Source organism: Phyllobates terribilis, unplaced genomic scaffold (genome assembly GCF_046119375.1).
Source record: "Phyllobates terribilis strain yellow unplaced genomic scaffold, ASM4611937v1 Scaffold_2__4_contigs__length_985480577, whole genome shotgun sequence".
NCBI lineage: Eukaryota > Metazoa > Chordata > Amphibia > Anura > Dendrobatidae > Phyllobates > Phyllobates terribilis.
Genome location: NW_027362762.1, coordinates 689,632,736 through 689,655,573, shown reverse-complemented (window position 1 = coordinate 689,655,573; position 22,838 = coordinate 689,632,736). Strand labels below are relative to the sequence as shown.

Below are 22,838 nucleotides of genomic sequence, written 5' to 3'. Positions count from 1 at the left end.
CCACGGACCGGGCCAGCCACCGTGATATCCCCCATCAGCATCCATAGGCCCGGCTGCCGAGTACCCCACAGCTCTGGGGGCGCGTCATAATCACCATCCATATCAATGTTCACACATTCTTAAATGGAACTTGTCAAACTGGGGACAGCAAAAATCAGGGCATGGCTTTGTGCTTACAGTCTGTGATTCATTTTTCTGAAACGCTTCAAAGAAATCATAGTTTGAAGATCACGCCTAAAAAGACAAGATTAGTCCTCTACGGCTTCTCCCGGCCCCGCTCACGGTTTGGGCAGCATGAATCATCTGACAGATTCCCTTTAAATTTAAGACCGGATGTAGATATTGAAGAAGATGGCAATTTGACTTTTCATTAAAAATACATTTGCACTAATCTTACAATTCGTTCAATGAAGTTAGAATTATGAAGGCTATCCCTTCAGTAGTGAAGCTGAATAGTATTGACAACTAATTACATGGAAACCAATGAATCCCAAAAATTGGCAAAAGTATTTCGCAGTTCTAGACTAAAACAATATCAGCAGGTAAAGCAGATTTCCAGTCTTTGTATATCCATTGTTTGCTACCCCTATACTGATGCAGACATTGTTGACCAATGTCTAGACTAGACCTTTTTTACCTGATGCGTCTCTTCCAAATGGCTGCAGAATATAAGAGTGGGTGAGCAGATACTAGTGACTACCATCACCATCCAGTTCACTTCCCCTCTAATAAACCTTTTACTGATTTTTTTTAATTTAAAGTCAGTATCTCCTCCAATTGCTGTTGTTCCACTAATTATAGAACAGTTTTTTTCTTTTTCTACCATGTCCCTCCATTTATAAAGATGTATATTTTTCCTTAAATCAACTTGGTGTTGTAATGCAGCGACTTGCTGGCATTACGGTAATGGTCCTGGATGTGTTTTACCTGACCATGTACCTTCCCCCTCGGGTGACTGGTCACATGACTGTGACATAGCACAGGTCCTGCACGCACAGAATGTCTGTCTGATCACATGACTGTGACATCAGCAAGGTCCTGTCAGTATGTGTGTGTGTGTGCACGGGATGCATATATAAACCCTGCTTGATGGGAGACAGGTGTGTTCTGTGAGAGAGGCGTAAGGCCTGTTCCCGTGTGTGTGGGACACCGACCGTGTGAGGCCTAGTGAGGCCGAGTGAAGCCTGGTGCCTGAAAGGTCGAGACTGGATCCTGTGTGGATGCTAGTGGCCTTGGAAGGCAGAGGTTTGATGAAGAGTCCTGAGAGGCAGAGCCTGGATCCTGTGTGGATGTCAGTGGCCTTTGAGGGAACGACGGCTGGAGACCCCTACCTGGGAAGCCGCAAAGCCACAGTGGTGGCAAGCCTAATGGACTGCAGCAGCTAAACTCGGCAAAGGTAATACCCTGTGTTATATGGACATTAATAAGGACATTGCTATGTTATTACCTTGCTGAAGGCTGTACCTGGAGCAAGTGGGCCGGTGTGTCACTTGGCTCGTGAATATTATATATATGTGTGTCGGCGTGCCACTAAGTTGGACCCGGTCATATGCGGTTTATGAAGTAATAAACTGCTGAGCATTGTTTAAAAACGGAAAGACATTGCACGTGTGCATTGATTGTCGCAGCGAAGCGAGTATCCCCCATTATGATGACTAGTGCTCTCTTACAGTGTATACCACAGAAGTTCTCTATGGGTGTTTGCTTTTTCTCCTCTACAACAGAATTTTTGTGGTATGTGCCTGATTGGTTAAAGGAAAAATTTACATCATTATTACAGGGGAATATAACTTTGGAATAAAGGGGTGCAGAAAAAAAACTGTCCCAGTAGCAGAGGAGCAGCGACAATTGGAGGAGGTACTCGATTAAAATTAAAAAATTCCAGGGAAATGTCCTATTTAACCAAATTGTGTTGACGTAAAATATAAGTATTAGCACAATCTGACAAAAGTGTCTTAGACAACAACAACAACAACAACATGCGTATTGCAACCTGTCACCATGATGTTTTATGGGATTGTGTTGATAGCTTTTATCCTGTAGTATAATCCTACAGAAAGTCAGGGCCGAATGACCAACAGGACAGTTGGTCGAATGGCGTTATCAGTTAATTTTGAAAATACCAAAAAAGTCACATTGGTGGCATTCTGACAACTTGGGAATTCTACCAATCCTAATGTTGCATTTAAACTGAAAGATTACTAGATTACTGTGAACGCTAGGAACGCTCGTTTCATAATAATCTTGCAGTTTAACCCCTTAACGACCACCAATGTGCATTAAAATGGCGGCCGTTAAGGAGCTTTATTCCCTTATTGCCGTTTTAAAATGACGATTGGGAATAAGGCTGTAGCGCCCCCCAGTGTCGGAAATTTTCCTGTTGGTTCCTTTTGATCCCTATGATAGACGATATCAATTGATCATAAGTAAAAACAATAGTAAATAAAATCCTCCTTTGTCACCCCCTTAGTTAGATAAAAATTATAAAATAAAATATTTTTTTTCATTCTTTGCCATTAGGGTTAGGATTAGGATTGTGGTTGGGGTTCGGATTGGGTTGAGGTTGGGTTAGGGTTAGGGTTGTATTAGTATTTGGGTTAGGGTTGTGTTTGGGTTGGGATTTTTTCAAAAGTAAAGAAAACAAATTTGACAATATGACGACTAGCGTTGAGCACAAGTGCTTGCAACCTGAGTTTGCATCGGGTGCTCGGGTATACCAAGTATCGCGGGTGCTAAAGTGACATGGTCAAGTCCCCGACCCACATGTTTTGCGGATCTTATACAGTCAAAAAAAACATGCTGGGATTGCCTGCCATACACAGACAATCCCCACATGTTTGTTTTTTTTTGGTGTCTAACAGCCGCCAAATATGCAGGGCGGGGTCTCGAGCATCTCACTCGAGCACCCACAATAGTCGGTGCAACCAATGCAAACTCAAGTAGTGAGCACTTGCGCTCAACACTAATGACAACATATTCAATATGATGACCTAATTTTATCAAATTCTGTGTCACACCTCTGGGTTCAAAATGCTCACTACACCCCTTGATAAAATCCTTGAGGGGTCTACTTTCCAAAATGGGGTCACTTGTGGGGGGGTTTCCACTCTTTGGGCACATCAGGGGCTCTCCAAACGCAATATGGCATCTGCTCTAGATTGCAGGCAATTTTGCATTCAAAAAGTCAAATGGCGCTCCTTCCTTTCCAAGCCATGCCATGCTCCCAAACAGTGGTTTTCTCCCACATATGGGGTATCGGCATGCTCAGGAGAAATTGCACAACAAATTTTGTGGTCCATTTTCTCTTGTTACCTTTGTGAAAATAAAAAAATTGGGGTCTGAAGTAAAATTTTTGTGAAAAAAGTTAAATTTTCATTTTTTCCTTCCACTTTGCTTCAGTTTCTGTGAAGCATGTGAAGGGTTAATACATTTCTTGAATGAGGTTTTGAACACATTGAGGGGTGCAGTTTTTAGAATGGTGTCATTTTTGCATATTTTCTGTCATATAGACCCCTCAAAGTGACTTCAAATGTGATGTGGTCCCTAAAAAATGGTTTTGTAAATTTTGTAAAAATGAGAAATCGCTGATCAACTTTTAACCCTTATAACTTCCTAACAAAAAAAATTTTGTTGCAACAATTGTGCTGTTGTAAAGTAGACGTGTGGAAAATGTTATTTATGAACTAATTTTTGTGACATAACTCTCTGATTTAAGGGCATGAAAATTCAAAGTTTAAAAATTGCAAAATTTTCGTCAAATTTCCATTTTTTTCACAAATAAACGCAAGTCATATCGAAGAAATTTTACCACTATCATGAAGTACATGATATGTCACGAAAAAACAATCTCAGAATCAGGGGGACACATTGAAGCGTTCCAGAGTTATTACCTCATAAAGTGACCCTGGTCAGAATTGTAAATTTGGGCTTGATCATTAAGTACATAATTGGCTCCGTCACTAAAGGGATAAAAAGACTGTCAATCACCCAATAAACGAACAAAACACTCGTTCATTGGGAGAAATGATTTTTAAGCTTGATTCAAACTCATTGTTCTCGGCACCGCATTGTTCTATTTAAGACAATGGCAGCCTATGAACACAGAATGATTAATTACAGATCACTTAGTACACATTGTTTAATACTGTCTGCTACATAAACAGGCTGTTAAATGCCAATCGGTAAATGATTACTGACTGGCGGTCGTTTAGTGCTGTCGGTTGGTTCATGTAAACCATGGGTGCATAAATTGCATCCCACTATGCTATTTTGTGCTGCCCCCAACCTTCTGTATATAGTAGTTTTTATGTCAAAAGGAAGAAGGGTAGCACACTGCTCATGAGAAGAGATGGGAGAGCACAAACAAAACACTGTGCAACCATATCCAAGTCCCCCATACATTAAGAGACTAGGCTTCCCTGACCGGGCCCTGTTTATCACTCCAGACAGACATATGTGAGTTATGCAACCAGCTGTCCCTATTCTATATTTAGAGAATTGTGAAATGCAGCCGGATACTACAACACCCATAGTCTTCAATGGAGAGGATTATACTGTATATATGCTGGGTCTCCTCGTCTGGAGAGTATAGATTGTGGTAAAAGAGCACCCCATTCTCCAGATATGTAAATGTCTTGTTAGTGAGTGATACCTAAATCTCTTAGACATTTAAGGCATATACTTTTGATATGCCATGAAAAGGTAATATCCCTTTAAGCTTTACTGTGGCCCTTGGAAGTTGTTCATTATGACATTGTGGCCTTTGGATTATACACTGCTCAAAAAAATAAAGGGAACACTTAACCAGCAGAATATAACTCCAAGTAAATCAAACGTCTGTGAAATCAAACTGTCCACTTAGGAAGCAACACTGATTGACAATCAATTTCACATGCTGTTGTGCAAATGGAATAGACAATAGATGGAAATTATTGGCAATTATCAAGACACCCTCAATAAAGGAGTGGTTCTACAGGTGGGGACCACAGACCACATCTCAATACCAATGCTTTCTTTCTGATGTTTTGGTCACTTTTGAATGTTGGTTGTGCTTTTGACGTGCCCCCTGGGGCGTGGGGTACTCGGTGCCGGGCCGGTAGTTGTTAGGGGAGATGTCACAGTGGCGGTGACCCGGTCCGTGACCCAGGGCGGTCAGTAAAAGGGGATATTTACAGGGGATTTATAGTTCTTATATACAGTCTGTGACGCCACCTGTGGTATGCGGCTATATGGAGCCGCCACTGCGGAGCAAGTCCTCTGGAGCTGGTGTAAATTCAGCAGAGTTGGTTCAGCTTTCCACAGGTAGAGCTTAGCTCCAGGGCAGTGTAGATGTTGCTGTTATGGAAGTAGCACTCGTGGTGCAGTGTAGTGCAGGGGGTCATGGCGCAGCTAATAAGTGACAGAGACAGTGGGGTGCAGTCTTCCGAATTTACTCACAGTTCTTACTTTGCTCCGGGTTACAACTGCAGATCATAACTTCCCACGTCGTGCTGCGTTCACCGGGCAGGGGCTCAGCCAACCCTCAGGTACCTCCGGAGTACATAACAGGACCCCTTCTGTGTGTTCCTTCTGGCCGTCTCCCTGCACCTCACACCTAGTGTCCCAATCCAGTGACCGCGGACCTTGCTGGGTGACGTCTTCTCTGTCCCCTGGGTCCTCTATGGCCACCTTCCTGGTGAGACAGATGTGGTTTGTGGCTGCAGTACCTGAAATACTGCAGCCTATGGTTTCCTAGTTGAGGCTTAAAGAACTCCGGTAGTTTAGGGACCGGTCCCCTCTGTGCGACCTGACCCCTCCACCTCCTGGCAGATTCGGGCGTACGGGTGGCCTCCAGCACTACCCGTACTCCTGGGGTCGCTTCCACGTTCCTGGAGCCTTTCTCCTGCTCCTCTCTCTCTCTCTTCAGTCTTGGGCCTCTCTGGCTAGGCCCTCCTCCTGAGCAGAGCTCCTACAGAGCTCCTGCTCCTCTCACTGTCCTCCTCTGACTGAAGTCACTGACTGGAACCCGTCTAGATGGTTCCATCCCATTTTATATCACTTCTTACTGAGCTCCCCTGAACTTCTTCCTCCACCCACACCCACTACATGGTCCCCCCTACTTTGGTTCCCACCACTCCAGCTAGGGACAGGGCTCAGCAGGAGAGCAATGCATCTTGCCCCTCCTGCCGGTCTGGAGTAGTGTATTGTTGGATGCAGGTGTTAGGGTCCTGGGCAGTACTCCTTCCTTACCTGAGAGTGAGATACCACACCTCTGGGTGAGATGCAGTACCTCTGTGGCGACTGAACCCTCAGGGGCGCCACACTTTCACACTCATGGTAGCAAGAGACGGACTCTATAACCCACAGAAGTTGCTGAGGTGCTCAGGTAGTGCAGCTCATCCAGGATGGCACATCAATGTGAGCTGTGGCAAGAAGGTTTGCAGTGTCTGTCAGCGTAGTGTCCAGAAGCTGGAGGCACTTCCAGGAGACAGGCCAGTACACCAGGAGACAGGCCAGTACACCAGGAGACATGGAGGGGGCCATAGGAGGACAACAGCCCAGCAGCAGGACCGCTACCTCCGCCTTTGTGCAAGAAGGAACATGAGGAGCACTGCCAGAGCCCTGCAATATGACCTCCAGCAGGCCACAAACGTGCATGTGTCTGCACAAACGGTTAGAAACCGACTCCATGAGGGTGCTATGAGGGCCCGACATCCACAGATGGGGGTTGTGCTAACAGCCCAACACCGTGCAGGACGCTTGCCATTTGCCACAGAACACCAGGATTGGCAAAGTCACCACTGGCGCCCTGTGCTCTTCACAGATGAAAGCAGGTTCACACTGAGCACATGTGACAGACGTGACAGAGTCTGGAGACGCCGTGGAGAGCGATCTGCTGCCTGTGTAGCACCCTGAGGATTCGGCTGCTACAGGGGTATTACACCTCAAGCCAGAGGTGTGGTATTCCACTCCCGGGTAAGGATGGAGTGTGGAACTGAGCTAGTAGGCTGCATGCACTACATACATCCCATTTCCGGGGGACAGATCGACGGTACTCCCACCAGTTTATGTGCAGGTACGATAGTGTCTGTCCCTGGCTGGAGTGGGAGGGGGGTGGAACATCCCAGTAGTGTAGGGGCAGATAGGGGGAGCAGTCTGGGTAAGGCTAGGAGCTCATTGGGTGCTGGTCACCTGAGCTCACACATAGAGGGAGTATATAAGGTGGGCACCATCTTAGATCAGGGTCAGTCTGTCAGAGTTCAGTCAGAGGAGCAGAGCAGAGAAGCTCAGCCAGAAGGGCTGACAGGGAGTTGTGGTTCCGGCTGGGCCCAGCTCCAAGGCCAAGTCTGAGAGAGAGAGAGGAGTCAGAAGGACCCAGAGAGAAGGAGAAGGAACCCCAAGACCCCAGAATACAAACAGCAGGGTGAAGGGTTGGCACCCAGGGTACCGGATCCCAAGCTGGCAGAGGACAAAGCACACCTTAGCCAGAGACCGGAGGTCGTGGGCAGGATCTGCCACGACCCTCACTAAATCCACTAGGAAGGCATACCAGGTATAGGGTCAGGGAACCCAGAAGGGGTGTACCCACCAAGAGACCCGAGGGAGCCGGACATAGGTGGATCCCTGGTGAGAACGGCCAGAAGAGAGGGAAAGTCAGACAGGAGCTCAGGACCACGCTCCAGAATTACTTGGGGGTTGGCCGAGTCCAGGACCTGGTGGACGCAGCACGGCTCGGGTGGTCGCTTCAGGCCAGAGTGACCATAAGAACACCCGTAAGTAAAAAACCCCTGAACTGCACAGCCCGACTCTGAGTCTTCTTGCTCAGCTCTCCTGCACCTGCACAACCACCATCCTCTACATCTGACACCCTGAGGCTATACCCCTCCCGTTGGGGGTTATACTACCAGAGCTGCACACATACCACCAGCCTCAGCGGACCCTTCTGCAGCGGCGGCCTTTTGACCGCAAATCAACGGGTGGCGTAGTCGACACTAAGGACCTTTACCAACATCTGTAAAGACTGCCACACACTGAGTTTGACACCCTGGGCACGGACCGGGTCGCCGCCACTCGGAGACTACAACCCCCATCTGATCCGGCTCCGGGTAATCCCCAAACAGCACTGGCCCAGGGGGCGCGTCAATTGTGGCGTAGTCGGCAGGATTTCGTGCCCGCAACCACCGGGTACTGCGTGCCTGAAGAAAAGTTCGCATTTACCTCAAAAAGAAGTCTCCCGCCGGTTCCAGAGGGTCCCCGCCATGGGACGCCATCACGGATCGTTTCCCGCCGGTTGCCCGCCATCTGCAGCTTTTTCCCGCCATCCACGGAGTTTCCCGCCACTGGGAGACGATTCCCGCCATTTCCAGAAGATTTCCCGCCTTGGAAGAGCAGACGCCATTATGGGCGTGCCAGAGGGTGGCAAGAGGTCACCTCCCATCGTGGGCCAGGTCAAGGAATGGCGCCAAAAGTGGAAACCGCCCCCACCAGCAGAGACTGTGATGATTGATATGTCCATCAGCGTGAGAGAACTGCCCCTGGAACTGACAATCACAAAGTTGCCCCGGGACCACCTTCAATGTGGGCGGAGACAGAACAAGAGAGCGAAGATGGGTGCAGCCTGGAGGAGTCTGGAGAGAGCGCACCCGGAGACAAGAAGTCTGGAGAGGACTCCGGAGAAGTCGTACCCGGAGATGGAAGGAGAGTCAGGCAGCACCGACCCAGTGGTCAGGAGCCTGCTGCAAGCAACAACCCCACTAGGCTTAGTGGAGATCCTGGCACAGCTCCCCCGAGACCGGGAGTGTGCGCAGACCAAGCTGGAGCGCCTCGCACGGAGGATGGCCCAGGTGCAGCGAGAGACGCTGACGGAGTGGAGCCGAGAGATGGCCCTGCAGGCAAGAACCCGCCAGCGAAGCACGCCACCCGAGACGAGGAGACAGACCGCCTCTGAGGATGGTGCAGGAGGAGTGAAGGCCGGAGACGGCGCTGAGGAGGGAGCTGAACAGACGGAGGCAGGTAAAGGGGACGTCACTACCCCGAGCCGAGAAGCCGTGAGCCTGCCCCAGCTCCCCGTCGCAGAGCCCGAAATTCCCCCTGCCGTGCCCGTCGCTGCATCGTCACCGCTCCAGACAAGGCCTCAAGCAGAAGCCGCGGCCGCGACCCCTGTGACGTCACGCGCCTCAACCCTGAGCGCGGCAAAGCAGGAAACACCACCGGCCTGGTCGCAAGGTCTAGTACCCCCGGGCGCCGCAGTTCCAACAGCGCCCTCTACCTTCACTGAGCCACCGGCGTGGTCGCTGGGCCAAGTAACCCCGGGCGCCGCCGTCTTCACGGTGCCCTTTACCTTCAGGGTGCCCCAAGTCTGGTCGCAAGGCCTAGTGAACCCGGGCGCCGCTACCACCACCGCGCCCTCAACGTCCACCGTGCCGCACCTGGGTGAAGACTTGTTTGCCCAGCACACGTGCCCGGATGGGCAGCCCTTTGTGTGGCCACCGGAGTTCCACCATCCCCGACTCCGGAAAGAAAGACCCCTACATGAGCCCCTGATTCCGGTTCCGAAGCCCGTTAAGATCACCCCACTCTCGTTGGAGGAAGCGCAGTTTGCGTGGGACCCCACCGGAGGAGACCTCATGGGATTCACCCAAGAGACTCGGGCAGCCGCAGCTGAGCGTGCGGAGTGCTGCCGGCAGCAGTTAGAGGTCTTTGACCGGGAGCGAAGAGAGAGGCGGGTCCGAGAGCAGCGGCTGCAGGAACAGAGTGCAGAGCAGAAGAGCCGGACCAGGAGGAACCCCCGTGCAGCCCACGGTCCCCGTGCCACCGGGACTGTAATTAAATTCCAACTGCAGCACGGTTGGGGTTTCATCAGGGATCATCACACCCCCGGCGACGTCTTTGTGACCAGAAGAGACGTGGAGTCCCATCTGCCGGAGGGACACAGAGGTCGTGACCTATATGTAGGGGACGAGGTCACGTTCACCCGGCACAAGTGTGCCAAAGGACCCTACGCTCTCCATGTACACCGGCTGACGGAGGAGGAGCTACGGTGTGAAGAGGAGCAAGAGGATCCGGACGGGTCTGAAGGAGGAGCAGGAATACGCCGTCATTAAAGTACGGTAAAGAGACTGTACATAGTTACCCGTCAGGGTACCAGAACTGTTACTGCTAATTTAAATATGTTCCCCGTTGGGACAAGTGTGAACTGTTCCAGTGTGTCCCATCTCCCCACAGGCTGAGGACTGTGAGCAGCCATCCCCAATCCCACTGGCCGAGGACTGAGAGCGGCCATACCTTCCCTTGTATATAGTTGCGCTTCCTAAAGTGCCCCCTACCGGTTTTATAGGAAACTGTTGTTTTTACTACAAGAGACTGTCGCACTTTACCCGGTCACAAGTTGCACCGTGGCCGGAGGAATAAGAGTGTTATTTATGTTTTATATGTTTATGTTTTATGAAAAAAATTGTATGTTTGTGGATGTTTTTATTCTTTTACAGCCCGAGGACGTGCTGTGATTTACCAGGGGGGAATGTAGCACCCTGAGGATTCGGCTGCTACAGGGGTATTACACCTCAAGCCAGAGGTGTGGTATTCCACTCCCGGGTAAGGATGGAGTGTGGAACTGAGCTAGTAGGCTGCATGCACTACATACATCCCATTTCTGGGGGACAGATCGACGGTACTCCCACCAGTTTATGTTCAGGTACGATAGTGTCTGTCCCTGGCTGGAGTGGGAGGGGGGTGGAACATCCCAGTAGTGTAGGGGCAGATAGGGGGAGCAGTCTGGGTAAGGCTAGGAGCTCATTGGGTACTGGTCACCTGAGCTCACACATAGAGGGAGTATATAAGGTGGGCACCATCTTAGATCAGGGTCAGTCTGTCAGAGTTCAGTCAGAGGAGCAGAGCAGAGAAGCTCAGCCAGAAGGGCTGACAGGGAGTTGTGGTTCCGGCTGGGCCCAGCTCCAAGGCCAAGTCTGAGAGAGAGAGAGGAGTCAGAAGGACCCAGAGAGAAGGAGAAGGAACCCCAAGACCCCAGAATACAAACAGCAGGGTGAAGGGTTGGCACCCAGGGTACCGGATCCCAAGCTGGCAGAGGACAAAGCACACCTTAGCCAGAGACCGGAGGTCGTGGGCAGGATCTGCCACGACCCTCACTAAATCCACTAGGAAGGCATACCAGGTATAGGGTCAGGGAACCCAGAAGGGGTGTACCCACCAAGAGACCCGAGGGAGCCGGACATAGGTGGATCCCTGGTGAGAACGGCCAGAAGAGAGGGAAAGTCAGACAGGAGCTCAGGACCACGCTCCAGAATTACTTGGGGGTTGGCCGAGTCCAGGACCTGGTGGACGCAGCACGGCTCGGGTGGTCGCTTCAGGCCAGAGTGACCATAAGAACACCCGTAAGTAAAAAACCCCTGAACTGCACAGCCCGACTCTGAGTCTTCTTGCTCAGCTCTCCTGCACCTGCACAACCACCATCCTCTACATCTGACCCCATGAGGCTATACCCCTCCCGTTGGGGGTTATACTACCAGAGCTGCACACATACCACCAGCCTCAGCGGACCCTTCTGCAGCGGCGGCCTTTTGACCGCAAATCAACGGGTGGCGTAGTCGACACTAAGGACCTTTACCAACATCTGTAAAGACTGCCACACACTGAGTTTGACACCCTGGGCACGGACCGGGTCGCCGCCACTCGGAGACTACAACCCCCATCTGATCCGGCTCCGGGTAATCCCCAAACAGCACTGGCCCAGGGGGCGCGTCACCTGCAACATCCTTCAGCATGACCGGTTTGGCAGTGGGTCAGTAATGGTGTGGGGTGGCATTTCTTTGGAGGGCCGCACAGCCCTCCATGTGCTCGCCAGAGGTAGTCTGACTGCCATTAGGTACCGAGATGAAATCCTTAGACGCCTTGTGAGACCATATGCTGATGCGGTTGGCCCTGGGTTCCTCCTAATGCAGGACAATGCCAGACCTCATGTGGCTGGAGTGTGTCAGCAGTTCCTGCAAGATGAAGGCATTGAAGCTATGGACTGGCCCACCCATTCCCCAGACCTGAATCCGATTGAGCACATCTGGGACATCAAGTCTCGCTCCATCCACCAACGTCACGTTGCACCACAGACTGTCCAGGAGTTGGCGGATGCTTTAGTCCAGGTCTGGGAGGAGATCCCACAGGAGACCACCCGCAACCTCATCAGGAGCATGCCCAGGCATTATAGGGAGGTCATACAGGCACGTGGAGGCCACACACAATACTGAGCCTCATCTTGACTTGTTTTAAGGACATTACATCAAAGTTGGATCAGCCTGTAGTGTGTTTTTCCACTTAAATTTTGGGGTGACTCCAAATCCAGGCCTCCATTGGTTAATAATTTTGATTTGCATTGATGATTTTTGTGTGATTTTGTTGTCAGCAGATTCAACTTTGTACAGACCAAAGTATTCAATGAGAATATTTCATTCATTCAGATCTAGGATGTGTTATTTGAGTGTTCCCTTTATTTTTTTGAGCAGTGTAAAAGAACAAGTAAGCAATGGGGGATATTATAGCCACTATCAATAGAAATGTAAAAGCAAGATGTGGTAATATTAAAATGTAACTTTTATTTGATATGCAATAAAATAGATCGAAGTGAGTATCTACTCAAATCACAAATTAAACACACAAGGTCCTCATGACCCCAAATCCAGAGACAAGTGCATGTACTGATAGTAAAATTTTCTGCTGTAGAATTTTATAAGTATATATATCAACCACTAAAATGAGTATAACTGTAGCCAAAGTCTATACCCATACAGATTCAATGCATACCCAGAAGATATTGCAGTAAGGTAGGTTAAAGATAATAGAGTTATACACCTACCAATGGTTGATTTGCAGGACTTGGTAAGACTGTTTCAGTTTTTTCTACAGTAGGAGTCCTTTGCATTCTTTGAGAGGTTTGTTCTGACTTATGACAGACAGAGTCTGTCTTATTTCACTATATGTTTTCTGAGGTAATTTGTGTATTTAGATGTTTATCCTGTATATTTGTTATCTAAAGGATAGGTGTGCAGAATAGTAGCACCTTTTATTATACTTATGTCGGACTCTAAATTATCAGTGTTCCTAAGTGCAATTTGCGTACACCTGGTCACAATTTGCCTAGTTTCTTAGGTAGGTGTATTATCTTTAACCTATCTTACTGCAATATCTTTAACCTACCTTACTGCAATATCTTCTGGGTATGCATAGAATCTGTATGGGTATAGACTTTGGCTAAAATTATACTCATTTTAATGGTTGATATATATACTTAGTAAAATTTTCTGCTGTAGAATTTTATATCAGTACATGCACTTGTCTCTGGATTTGGGGTCATGAGGACCTTGTGTGTTTAATTTGTGATTTGAGTAGATGCTCACTTTGATCTATTTTATTGCATATCAAATGGATTATAAAAGATTTTGTACCCCAGGTGTAAATGAACCCTAAGACACAAATACTCTGTCACTATTTTACTGCGACGGGGAGGAGCCAGAAGACCAAGATGTCTGATTTCTCGTACTCCTGCACTGATTAAAAGCACTTCACCTTCATATTAAACAGTGCAGGTTCCTTCTAGCAGTGCAGGGGTTAATCTGTTCAGTTGAGAGTTCCTGGAAGCTTTCCTGCTTTAATGCTCTCAGCTGTTCAGTGTTGGCCACTCTCCTCTGTTATATATACCCGCCTCTGGCAAGCAGGCATTGCCAGTTAGTTTTATACTGCCTGGTTCAGGAGTTGGAGGTGTTGGTTGTTTGAGGAGGCGTTTGGAGTGTGATTCAGGAGACTGCTGTGTGGTGATTAGTCTGTGTGTATATCCTCATCCTCTCCTATTTTGTTTTTCCTTTCTGTTGTTTGTGAGTGCATAGTTGTATGATTAGTATTTTCATTTATCCCTGTACATCTTCCCTTGTTAGTCTGGTCTGTGTATTCATATACACAACAACTCCCCACTTCCCTGGGTTGGGGGAGGGGACAGATAAGGGCTGATTTAGGAGCTCAGCAAGGTACGTGGCCCTGGTATCTTCACCATTAGAAGTAATCTGGGGAGCAGGGATAGCTAGGGTGCCCCCTAGCTTTACGGATAGGGAAGGAACCTCTAGCCCCGGGATATCTTGCTACTGTGCCCTGACACACTCTAAGGCCACGTGCACATGTTGAGTATTTTGTGACTATTTTACCTCAGTATTTGTAAGCCAAAACCCGTAGTGGAACTATCAAACTATCAAGTATAATAGAAACATGTGCACCACATCTGCATTTTCCACCCACTCCCTTTTCTGGCTTACAAATACCAAGGTAAAAAACTTACCATATACTCAGCATGTGCACGTGGCTTAAGTATGTGAGAAAGTGACAAAGGCCTTGGAGTATTCCTAATGAAGGCTGGAGCTAAAGCTGTGAACTGAGAAGGTAAAGAGCTTTGAAGATACTGGTACTGAGCACTAATTAAATTTATAAAATGTATCACAGAAATAAGACCCACTGTGCCTAGCATATTTCATAACTAAGGACAATACACTTTCCCTTTAGAACATTTTGTTTCTTTATTCACAGACAATGCGCTGCAACTGTCAAAATGCTGCATTCACTGTTCTGAAAGATGCTGATGCGAAGTTCCCGCTATAAAAAAAATCTATTAGTATTTTAGGATCTGGATAACATTCTAAGGTTGCGCTCCTTTGTTGTGGCTGGGGTTTTCAGAAGTCGTGGAAAAAAGCAACCTCTTTAAAAGTAACCGGTCACCTTGGAAAATGCTATTTACCCGCAGATATAGGGTTAATGTGCCGACTTATAGCACTACAATGCTGCCCAGCCAACTTACTGAGTGAAAATTAACTTATTTCTTCCTAGAAGCTGCCAGCTTTCAGTCATGTGACGGAGCATGGAGCGGGTACAATGACCACTCAGTATACTGTGAACGGCAGCAGTAAGCACACCCTAGCACATTAATTGACAGCTGGCTCAGCATACATGAACTGTAGAGTAAGCTGTCAATAAAAGTGCCGAGCGTGCTTACCGCTACCATTCATTGTATAGTGAGTGGTGCTGAGAATGGTGACTGTAGCCGCTCCCATGACTAAAAGCCAGCGGCTTCTGGGAGGAAATAAGTTCCTTTTCTCCCTATAGCTGCACTTTCAGTAGGTCAGTATGGTGGACAGGCAGCATTATAATTCTATAAATCTGCAGACTAACCCTATATCTACTGTATAAGTAAATAATTATAAACACTTCGGCCAACATAATAAACGTCACGGGTAGGGGGTATGGAAGAAACACAGCTCACACCCCATAGCCGTACAAAATTACCTACTCATGAACTAAATCTGGAAACACTAGAGAAAACTGAGTATAAGGTGTATGGTATATAGAAAACTTTATTGATTAAAAAAGTTCACAATAAGAAATACATGTTATAAGTCTGTGCAAGATGATAGACAAAACAAAATCTCAAGAAGACCAAGAGGATGATCCCAAGCCAAAATGCAGCAAACTGATATTAAGATATAGATCGCCAGAACAGCGTCGTGGCATATGCTGCAAGTAAATAGGTCCCACAAGAGCAATCGACCAGTGGTAAAAGAAACAGATGACAGTATATATGATTTAAGTAAGCACATATAAAAGGAAAAAAGGTGTCAGATATATCCGGCGTAAGCATAGATCAATGACCAAAATATGCGGACTATCAAATATAAATAACTCACCAGGGGAAAGGTCCCAAATTGCTCAGGAGGTGGGGGACGGAGGGGAAAGGTAGAGGAGCCAGGGAGCGATGATGTAGATGAACGTATCGGGCAGAGGCGGGCGGGTGTGGAGCCTGCAAACAACGGCCTTGACGCGCGTTTCGCAGCGTATGCTTTCTCAAGAGTCGTCATTACTAGGAAGCACCGGTGCCTTTTTAAATCTACCCCCAGTTAGTCACATGCCCGGTCATGTGACCGGAAGAAGATGGCCGCCGACCGGAAGACGTGTGCGGCGCATGCGCGGGGAACATCACACAATCCCGCCCCCCGACACATCCGTCATGGCAACGGTGCGGCCCCGGAAGTGCCCGAAAGACAGGCGTCCGGAGCGGCGTCGACGCCATGGAGACAGATGCGCGGGACCGCAGGAGGGTGAGTCACCCCGCGCATGCGCACCGCCCCCTCAGCAGGCTGCATATAGTTTCCACCATCGCTCAAAACACGTGCTGGATGCACGATCACATCACATAAAGATCCATATCACTTGAAAGAGATCGAGATCAGGGTACATAGAGCTGGGGAAGTACCAAGTGTCCAAGTATGTATAATGAGATACATAAACAAAAAATTTTTGTTTAAAATTCCCAGTCAGGGCAAGGCAGCCAGGAGGGCAGCATCCACGTATGCTGGTCAGTCGTTCCACTTCAATTTGTTCACTGGGGAGTAGAAGAAATTTCACAAAGTGAAGGCATCGGAGCAGATGTAGAATCCACAGATCAGAAAACACTAAATGCAAGGACAAATAAATAGGTGAAAGTTAAAAGCAATAAAAAGAGGAAAATTAAAAAGGCAAACCACACAGATTCGCCCTGCCATATGAAATAAACCGAGCAGGGGCTGCAGGAGAGCATGAATTCTCTACCAACTATATCAGATTAAGCCACATTCCGGATGAGAACAGCACCCCCTCGATCAGGGGTGAATATCACCCTTCAGGGATGCCGGATGTGCGGAAAGGGCAATAATCATTCCATTGAGGCGCAGAACAACACCACACCACAACATCGAAGGGGTGCTGTTCTCGTCCGGAATGTGGCTTAATCTGATATAGTTGGTAGAGAATTCATGCTCTCCTGCAGCCCCTGCTCGGTTTATTTCATATGGCGGGGCGAATCTGTGCGGTTTGCCTTTTTAATTTTCCTCTTTTTATTGTTTTTAACTTTCACCTATTTATTTGTCCTTGCATTTAGTGTTTTCTGATCTGTGGATTCTACATCTGCTCCGATGCCTTCACTTTGTGAAACTTCTTCTACTCCCCAGTGAACAAATTGAAGTGGAACGACTGACCAGCATACGTGGATGCTGCCCTCCTGGCTGACTTGCCCTGACTGGGAATTTTAAACAAAAATTTTTTTGTTTATGTATCTCATTATACATACTTGGACACTTGGTTCTTCCCCAGCTCTATGTACCCTGATCTCGATCTCTTTCAAGTTATATGGATCTTTATGTGATGTGATCGTGCATCCAGCACGTGTTTCGAGCGATGGTGGAAACTGTATGCAGCCTGCTGAGGGGGCGGTGCGCATGCGCGGGGTGACTCACTCTCCTGCGGTTCCGCGCATCTGTCTCCATGGTGTCGACGCCACTCCGGACGCCTGTCTTTTGGGCATTTCCTGGGCCGCACCGTTGCCATGACGGATGTGTCGGGGGGCGGGATTGTGTGATGTTCCCCGCGCATGCGCCACACACGTCTTCCGGTCGGCGGCCATCTTCTTCCGGTCACATGACCGGGCATGTGACTAACTGGGGGTAGATTTAAAAAGGCACCAGTGCTTCCTAGTAATGACGCCTCTTGAGAAAGCATACGCTGCGAAACGCGCGTCGAGGCCGTTGTTTGCAGGCTCCACACCTGCCCGATACGTTCATCTACATCATCGCTCCCTGGCTCCTCTACCTTTCCCCTCCGTCCCCCACCTCCTGAGCAATTTGGGACCTTTCCCCTGGTGAGTTATTTATATTTGATAGTCCGCATATTTTGGTCATTGATCTATGCTTACGCCGGATATATCTGACACCTTTTTTCCTTTTATATGTGCTTACTTAAATCATATATACTGTCATCTGTTTCTTTTACCACTGGTCGATTGCTCTTGTGGGACCTATTTACTTGCAGCATATGCCACGACGCTGTTCTGGCGATCTATATCTTAATATCTGTTCGCTGCATTTTGGCTTGGGATCATCCTCTTGGTCTTCTTGAGATTTTGTTTTGTCTATCATCTTGCACATACTAATAACATGTATTTCTTATTGTGAACTTTTTTTAATCAATAGTTTTCTATATACCATACACCTTATACTCAGTTTTCTCTAGTGTTTCCTGTATAAGTAAATAGCATTTTCCAATGAGACAGGTTCCCTTTAAGCAGTCTAATGTGAATACAAATAAGAAATTCCTCACATATAGGGGCCAATTCATTAAGACTGGCGTTGTGGATTCTGATCTTAATGAAGGGGCGTGCAGGAGTAAGACACACATAATATATTTGGTGCATGTTACAAGTGCCCAGAGATGTACTCCAGTCAAGGACTGGAATATACAGTATATCTGGTGAATTTTACGCAACTAAACTTATGCAAATTTTCATTAATTCAATGGAAGCACTTCGCCATGCCCATATGGGTGAAGCTAGCGGGGACTAAAAACGCCTAAAGTTGCAAAATGTTTAGATCAACTTCCAAATTGAGCAAAATATTTTGCAACTTTTTAAGGTGTTTTATACCAGAATTATGGCATACACCCTTTAATGAATCTGGCCCATAGTCTCAACATAGAACAGTGTGATTTCACTAACCTTTTACAGGGTTTGTAAGTTAAAATTTACATGTCTCTTGTACTTAATTGCGTGTGAAGAGAATCATACAGAGAGGGAGAGACAGCTTATTCATCACATCGGGCAAGTAATGCTTAGTTAGTGGGTTTAGTTTATAAAACAATTGCAACTAATATGAAGCTGCAACTTACAGAAATACACAGGAGATTTAATACATGGCACTTACAGATACTGCCAAAAGTGCCTCTAAGGTCACGGACCCACTATCAGTATTTGGTCAGTATTCGGTCAGTATTTTTTGTCAGGGAGTGGGAACCAAAACCAGGTGAGGAAGAATCAGAAGAAAAGTATAATAGAAACAAATGCACCAATTCTGCATTTATCACCCACTCCTAGTTTCGGAGAAAAAAATACTAACCGAATACTGACCAAATACTGATAGTGGGGCCATGGCCTTATAGGAATGTGAGCATCAGAACTAAACCTAGGAACAATGGAGGAAGGTGGTCTGCTTATCATTTTCATGAAATTCGGCATGATGCTCTGGCAATGTTCTGGTATTTATGCAGATGTTATTTTTCCATATGCTACCAACCTGAACATTGCAGATCCAAACTCATGACAGTAGCATTCCCCATTACCAGTGACCTCTTTCAGAAAGATAACGCACTCTGCCTAGAGTAGAGCAAAAAGATCAACAGGACAAGGTCTGGAGTCCACATCGGTACTCAATGGCAGCTACACCAACTTCTCCACCAGCACTCGAATGCTGGCATCCTGTGTACTTCTTGTGATTATTTGGCCCTCTTGCCATCATGACAACACGGTGCAAGGCACGTTATAGTGTTGCGGGGGTCTAGTAATGACAAGAGGCACCTAGAATCCTGGCATTCAGGTGCCAGCTGAGGAAGTTCACACTTCCCTAGTTCGGATGTTATGGAGTAACAATGTGGACTCTAGACCAGGGTCTTGCAAATCTTTTTGTTCAATTCTAACTCTGCCACATTGCAAAAGTTATTCAAGATGCTGATTTGTCCTCGAAATTCTACACCTTAATCTGATCGAGCATCTGTTGGACGTGCTGGAAAAAACAAGTCAAATCTATGGAAGTCCAACACCGTGTTTCGGTGGTGGATACCAGAGGAATGGTGAAGTCCATGCCGTGACTGGTCATATTTGTTTTAGCGGCATGAGGAGGACCTATACAATATTGGGAAGGCAATTTTAATTTTTAGGCTAACTGGTGCATATTGGAGGGGGGACAACACTGATTCTGTCTAGATCCTGTCCCCAGCAGCACAATTAAAGGGGTTGTATCAAGATGAGAAGTTAATACCTTTCCACATGATAGGTGCTAACTTACTGATCACAGCTGCTCTGAGAGCTAGGTCCCCCACAGATACCCAGAACAGTAGAAAAGAGTACCCCATTTGCATGGATAATGCACATTGTTGCTCTATTTAAAGTCTATGAGACTGATGGACCAAGCCAAGTCCAAGCTTTTGACTAAATTATTTATAGTCTATGGGACTAATGTAGATAGCTTAGTATATATCCTTTAACTGTGGCACCAAGAGAGACGCATGGAAGCAAAAAAATATGAAACGCTAGTAATAATGTAATTTACTTTACAACAGATATTAAGGTTCAGGACTTTTAAATGAAGTAGTCCCTCTTGTAAAATAAAAATAACAGATACTCAACTCAAGCATTGAGCGTTGTTCCAGCGATGTCGCTGCCGGGACTGCTTGACATTGTTATGCCACTTGAGCCCTGCAGAAATCAGTGGCCCCTATTCAGCTGCGGCGTTCTCACTACTTCTGCTTGTCCGACATTTGTCCGAGGGAAGAGCGCAGCAACTGAACAGTGTCCACTGATTGCCTGCAGGACTCACATGGCATAACAATGTCACACGAGCCCATGAGATCCAGCATGGCAGGAATGGCACCTGTTCAGGAGGTGAGCATGTGTTTTTTTTATTTTACAAGGATAACTACTTCATTTAAAAAGGGGTTGCCCAGGTAGTGGACAGTCCCTTTAATGTAAAAACATTAATTATCTGATAAATCCCACAACTGAAGTGATGTAGTCACATCAACATATGTGACCGCTACAGTCAATCAATCGTCATCTTAGTCAATGTAAAAATGTTTCGGCATGAAATTGTCTGTCTTGATTTCAGTTTTGGCAATAAAATATTTTGCTGTTTAATTTGGGGTTTTGTAGCCTAAGGTTTCTCTTACACACAGCTTTGCTGTAATCCATAAGGCAGAATGGATGCTATTTGCATCTTTATTGATTTGCAAAGACATAATTCAAGGTTATTTTTAAAGCGCATTTCCTATAAATGAGGAAAGAAGGAAACGGGGTTAATCTCGGCGTCGTGAGTATTGCACCTATCTGCTCAGTCGTTAGCACTCTGCTTGATCAGTTCTGGTTACCAGGCAACCAACGCCTACATGAACTCACCACGCGGTGCAACAAGGACAGCATGAGCGAACGGAAACTGGGCCTTATAACAAATAAATACAAATATTAAGACTAGCAATCATTTTACCTAGGGCGATAATGGTAGCTATTATTGTGACACCTTCAATGCTTTTAAAAAAGTGTTCTGCTCCTGTATTACAAAGTAATTCTTCATTTACAACTGTGTAGATTGTAAAATGCTGGCAGGTTGTGTGCAGAATGAATGTGTCCAGCAGTGAAGGGGTTATAGGAGGGTAGAACTGATACTAAAGGAGACTAAAATCCAGGTCACTTCACTACAGCTTAAAGCCCCTGGGGGAATGCTATGCATTAGTCACGTGTATGGGGTCTCCAGATGTACATCACGGACGTAGTATTTTTATACTGGGACCCAGATTCATTAAATAACATGACCTAGAAAACTGGAACTAATAATGACAGCCTGCATTTATTTAGTTAATGCCTACAAAGTAATTTGTACAGTGTATACAGTTCATTCCCCAGACTTGCGTAGTCACAAAATATATAGTCAGTGCACTATGTTCAGACATGGAGGATGTGGCACAGAAAATCTGCCCCAATTTACACTACAATATCAGTACAATCAGCACGGATTTGAGGGCATGCTGCGGATTTGACCTCTTAATTTTTATATTCATTACAATTTGGTCAGCCAGCATGCCATGGATTTTTCAATGAGCAGTTTGCCCATTTTTTTATTTTTTATTTTTTTACAGAGATTGATGCAGATGTCTGTAGAAAATATGCAGCAAATAGCACATGTAATACATTCTTATGTCCATGTGGACATACTTAAACACGACCTAAAAAATGTACAATTTATCTGTAGGAATCTCTACATATCTTACTACAGAAAGCGCTTAATGTTGAGGTGAGTCCGAGAAAACCATCAGCTGATATTGGAGCGATGATTCTGTTGTTGTAGATGACGACGATGAAAGGGAACATTTTCCTATTGAATTTTTAAATAGCTTAACCCCATCAGGCATGCCAAGCCATTGCCTTAGACTTAAGGTGGGCAGCATTATTATGTTGTTGAGAAATTTGAATACAAGACGAGAACTCTACAATGGTACACCATTAGTTGTAACATCATTGAATAGAAATGTTCTTGAGGCAGAGATTTTAACAGGATCAGCTGAAGGTGATAAGGCATACAGAGAGATTTCCACGCCATCTGCCCTGGGCAAGTCACTTTTTGAATTGGCGAACGTCTCTGTAATCTTCTAAATTTTATTTTTGTTTTCCTTAATGCCATTTACTAATTTATTAATTATGACAACTTTGTTGTTTATCGTGTAAAAAGACTGAAAGTGGTTAGACATGGGTAATTTGAGTTACTTTTTATTATGTAGAGAACACTTTTCTAGCTTCCGAAACTTATTTGTTTCAGTACTCGGGCTGCTAGTAATATAATAATGAAAGGGAATGAATTTGGGATGACATATACTGTAGATCACATCTAGACTTAAAGGGAGAGTCTACTACTGGACAGTACCTCAATAAAGAAGCGCTCATGAAGTTTTTTTCAGTAAATGTGTGTATACATACATGTAATGTACTGTCAGTGTATTAATATACTCACTTACCGCTGCTCTCAGGGATCCAGCGCCGTTTTGCTCCTCTTAGTCACATCACCGCACTTCAGACTAGCTGGCTCACGCTACGCTTTATGCGTGAGATGAAAGTCTCTCTTAGACCACGTTCACATGTTCAGTATTTTACATCAGTATATGTAAGCCAAAATCAGGAGTGGAACAATAATAGGAAAAGTATAATAGAAACACGTCACCACTTCTGTATTTATCACCCACTCCTGGTTTTG

At 46.4% G+C, this 22,838-nt stretch overlaps 1 protein-coding gene across 2 annotated transcripts in view; it reads right to left on the bottom strand.

The window, feature by feature from the left end:
- Nucleotides 1–22,838, bottom strand: part of KLHDC8A (kelch domain containing 8A) — a 210,019-nt gene that overhangs the window by 161,517 nt on the left and 25,664 nt on the right. The gene's annotated exons all lie outside the window — the stretch shown is intronic.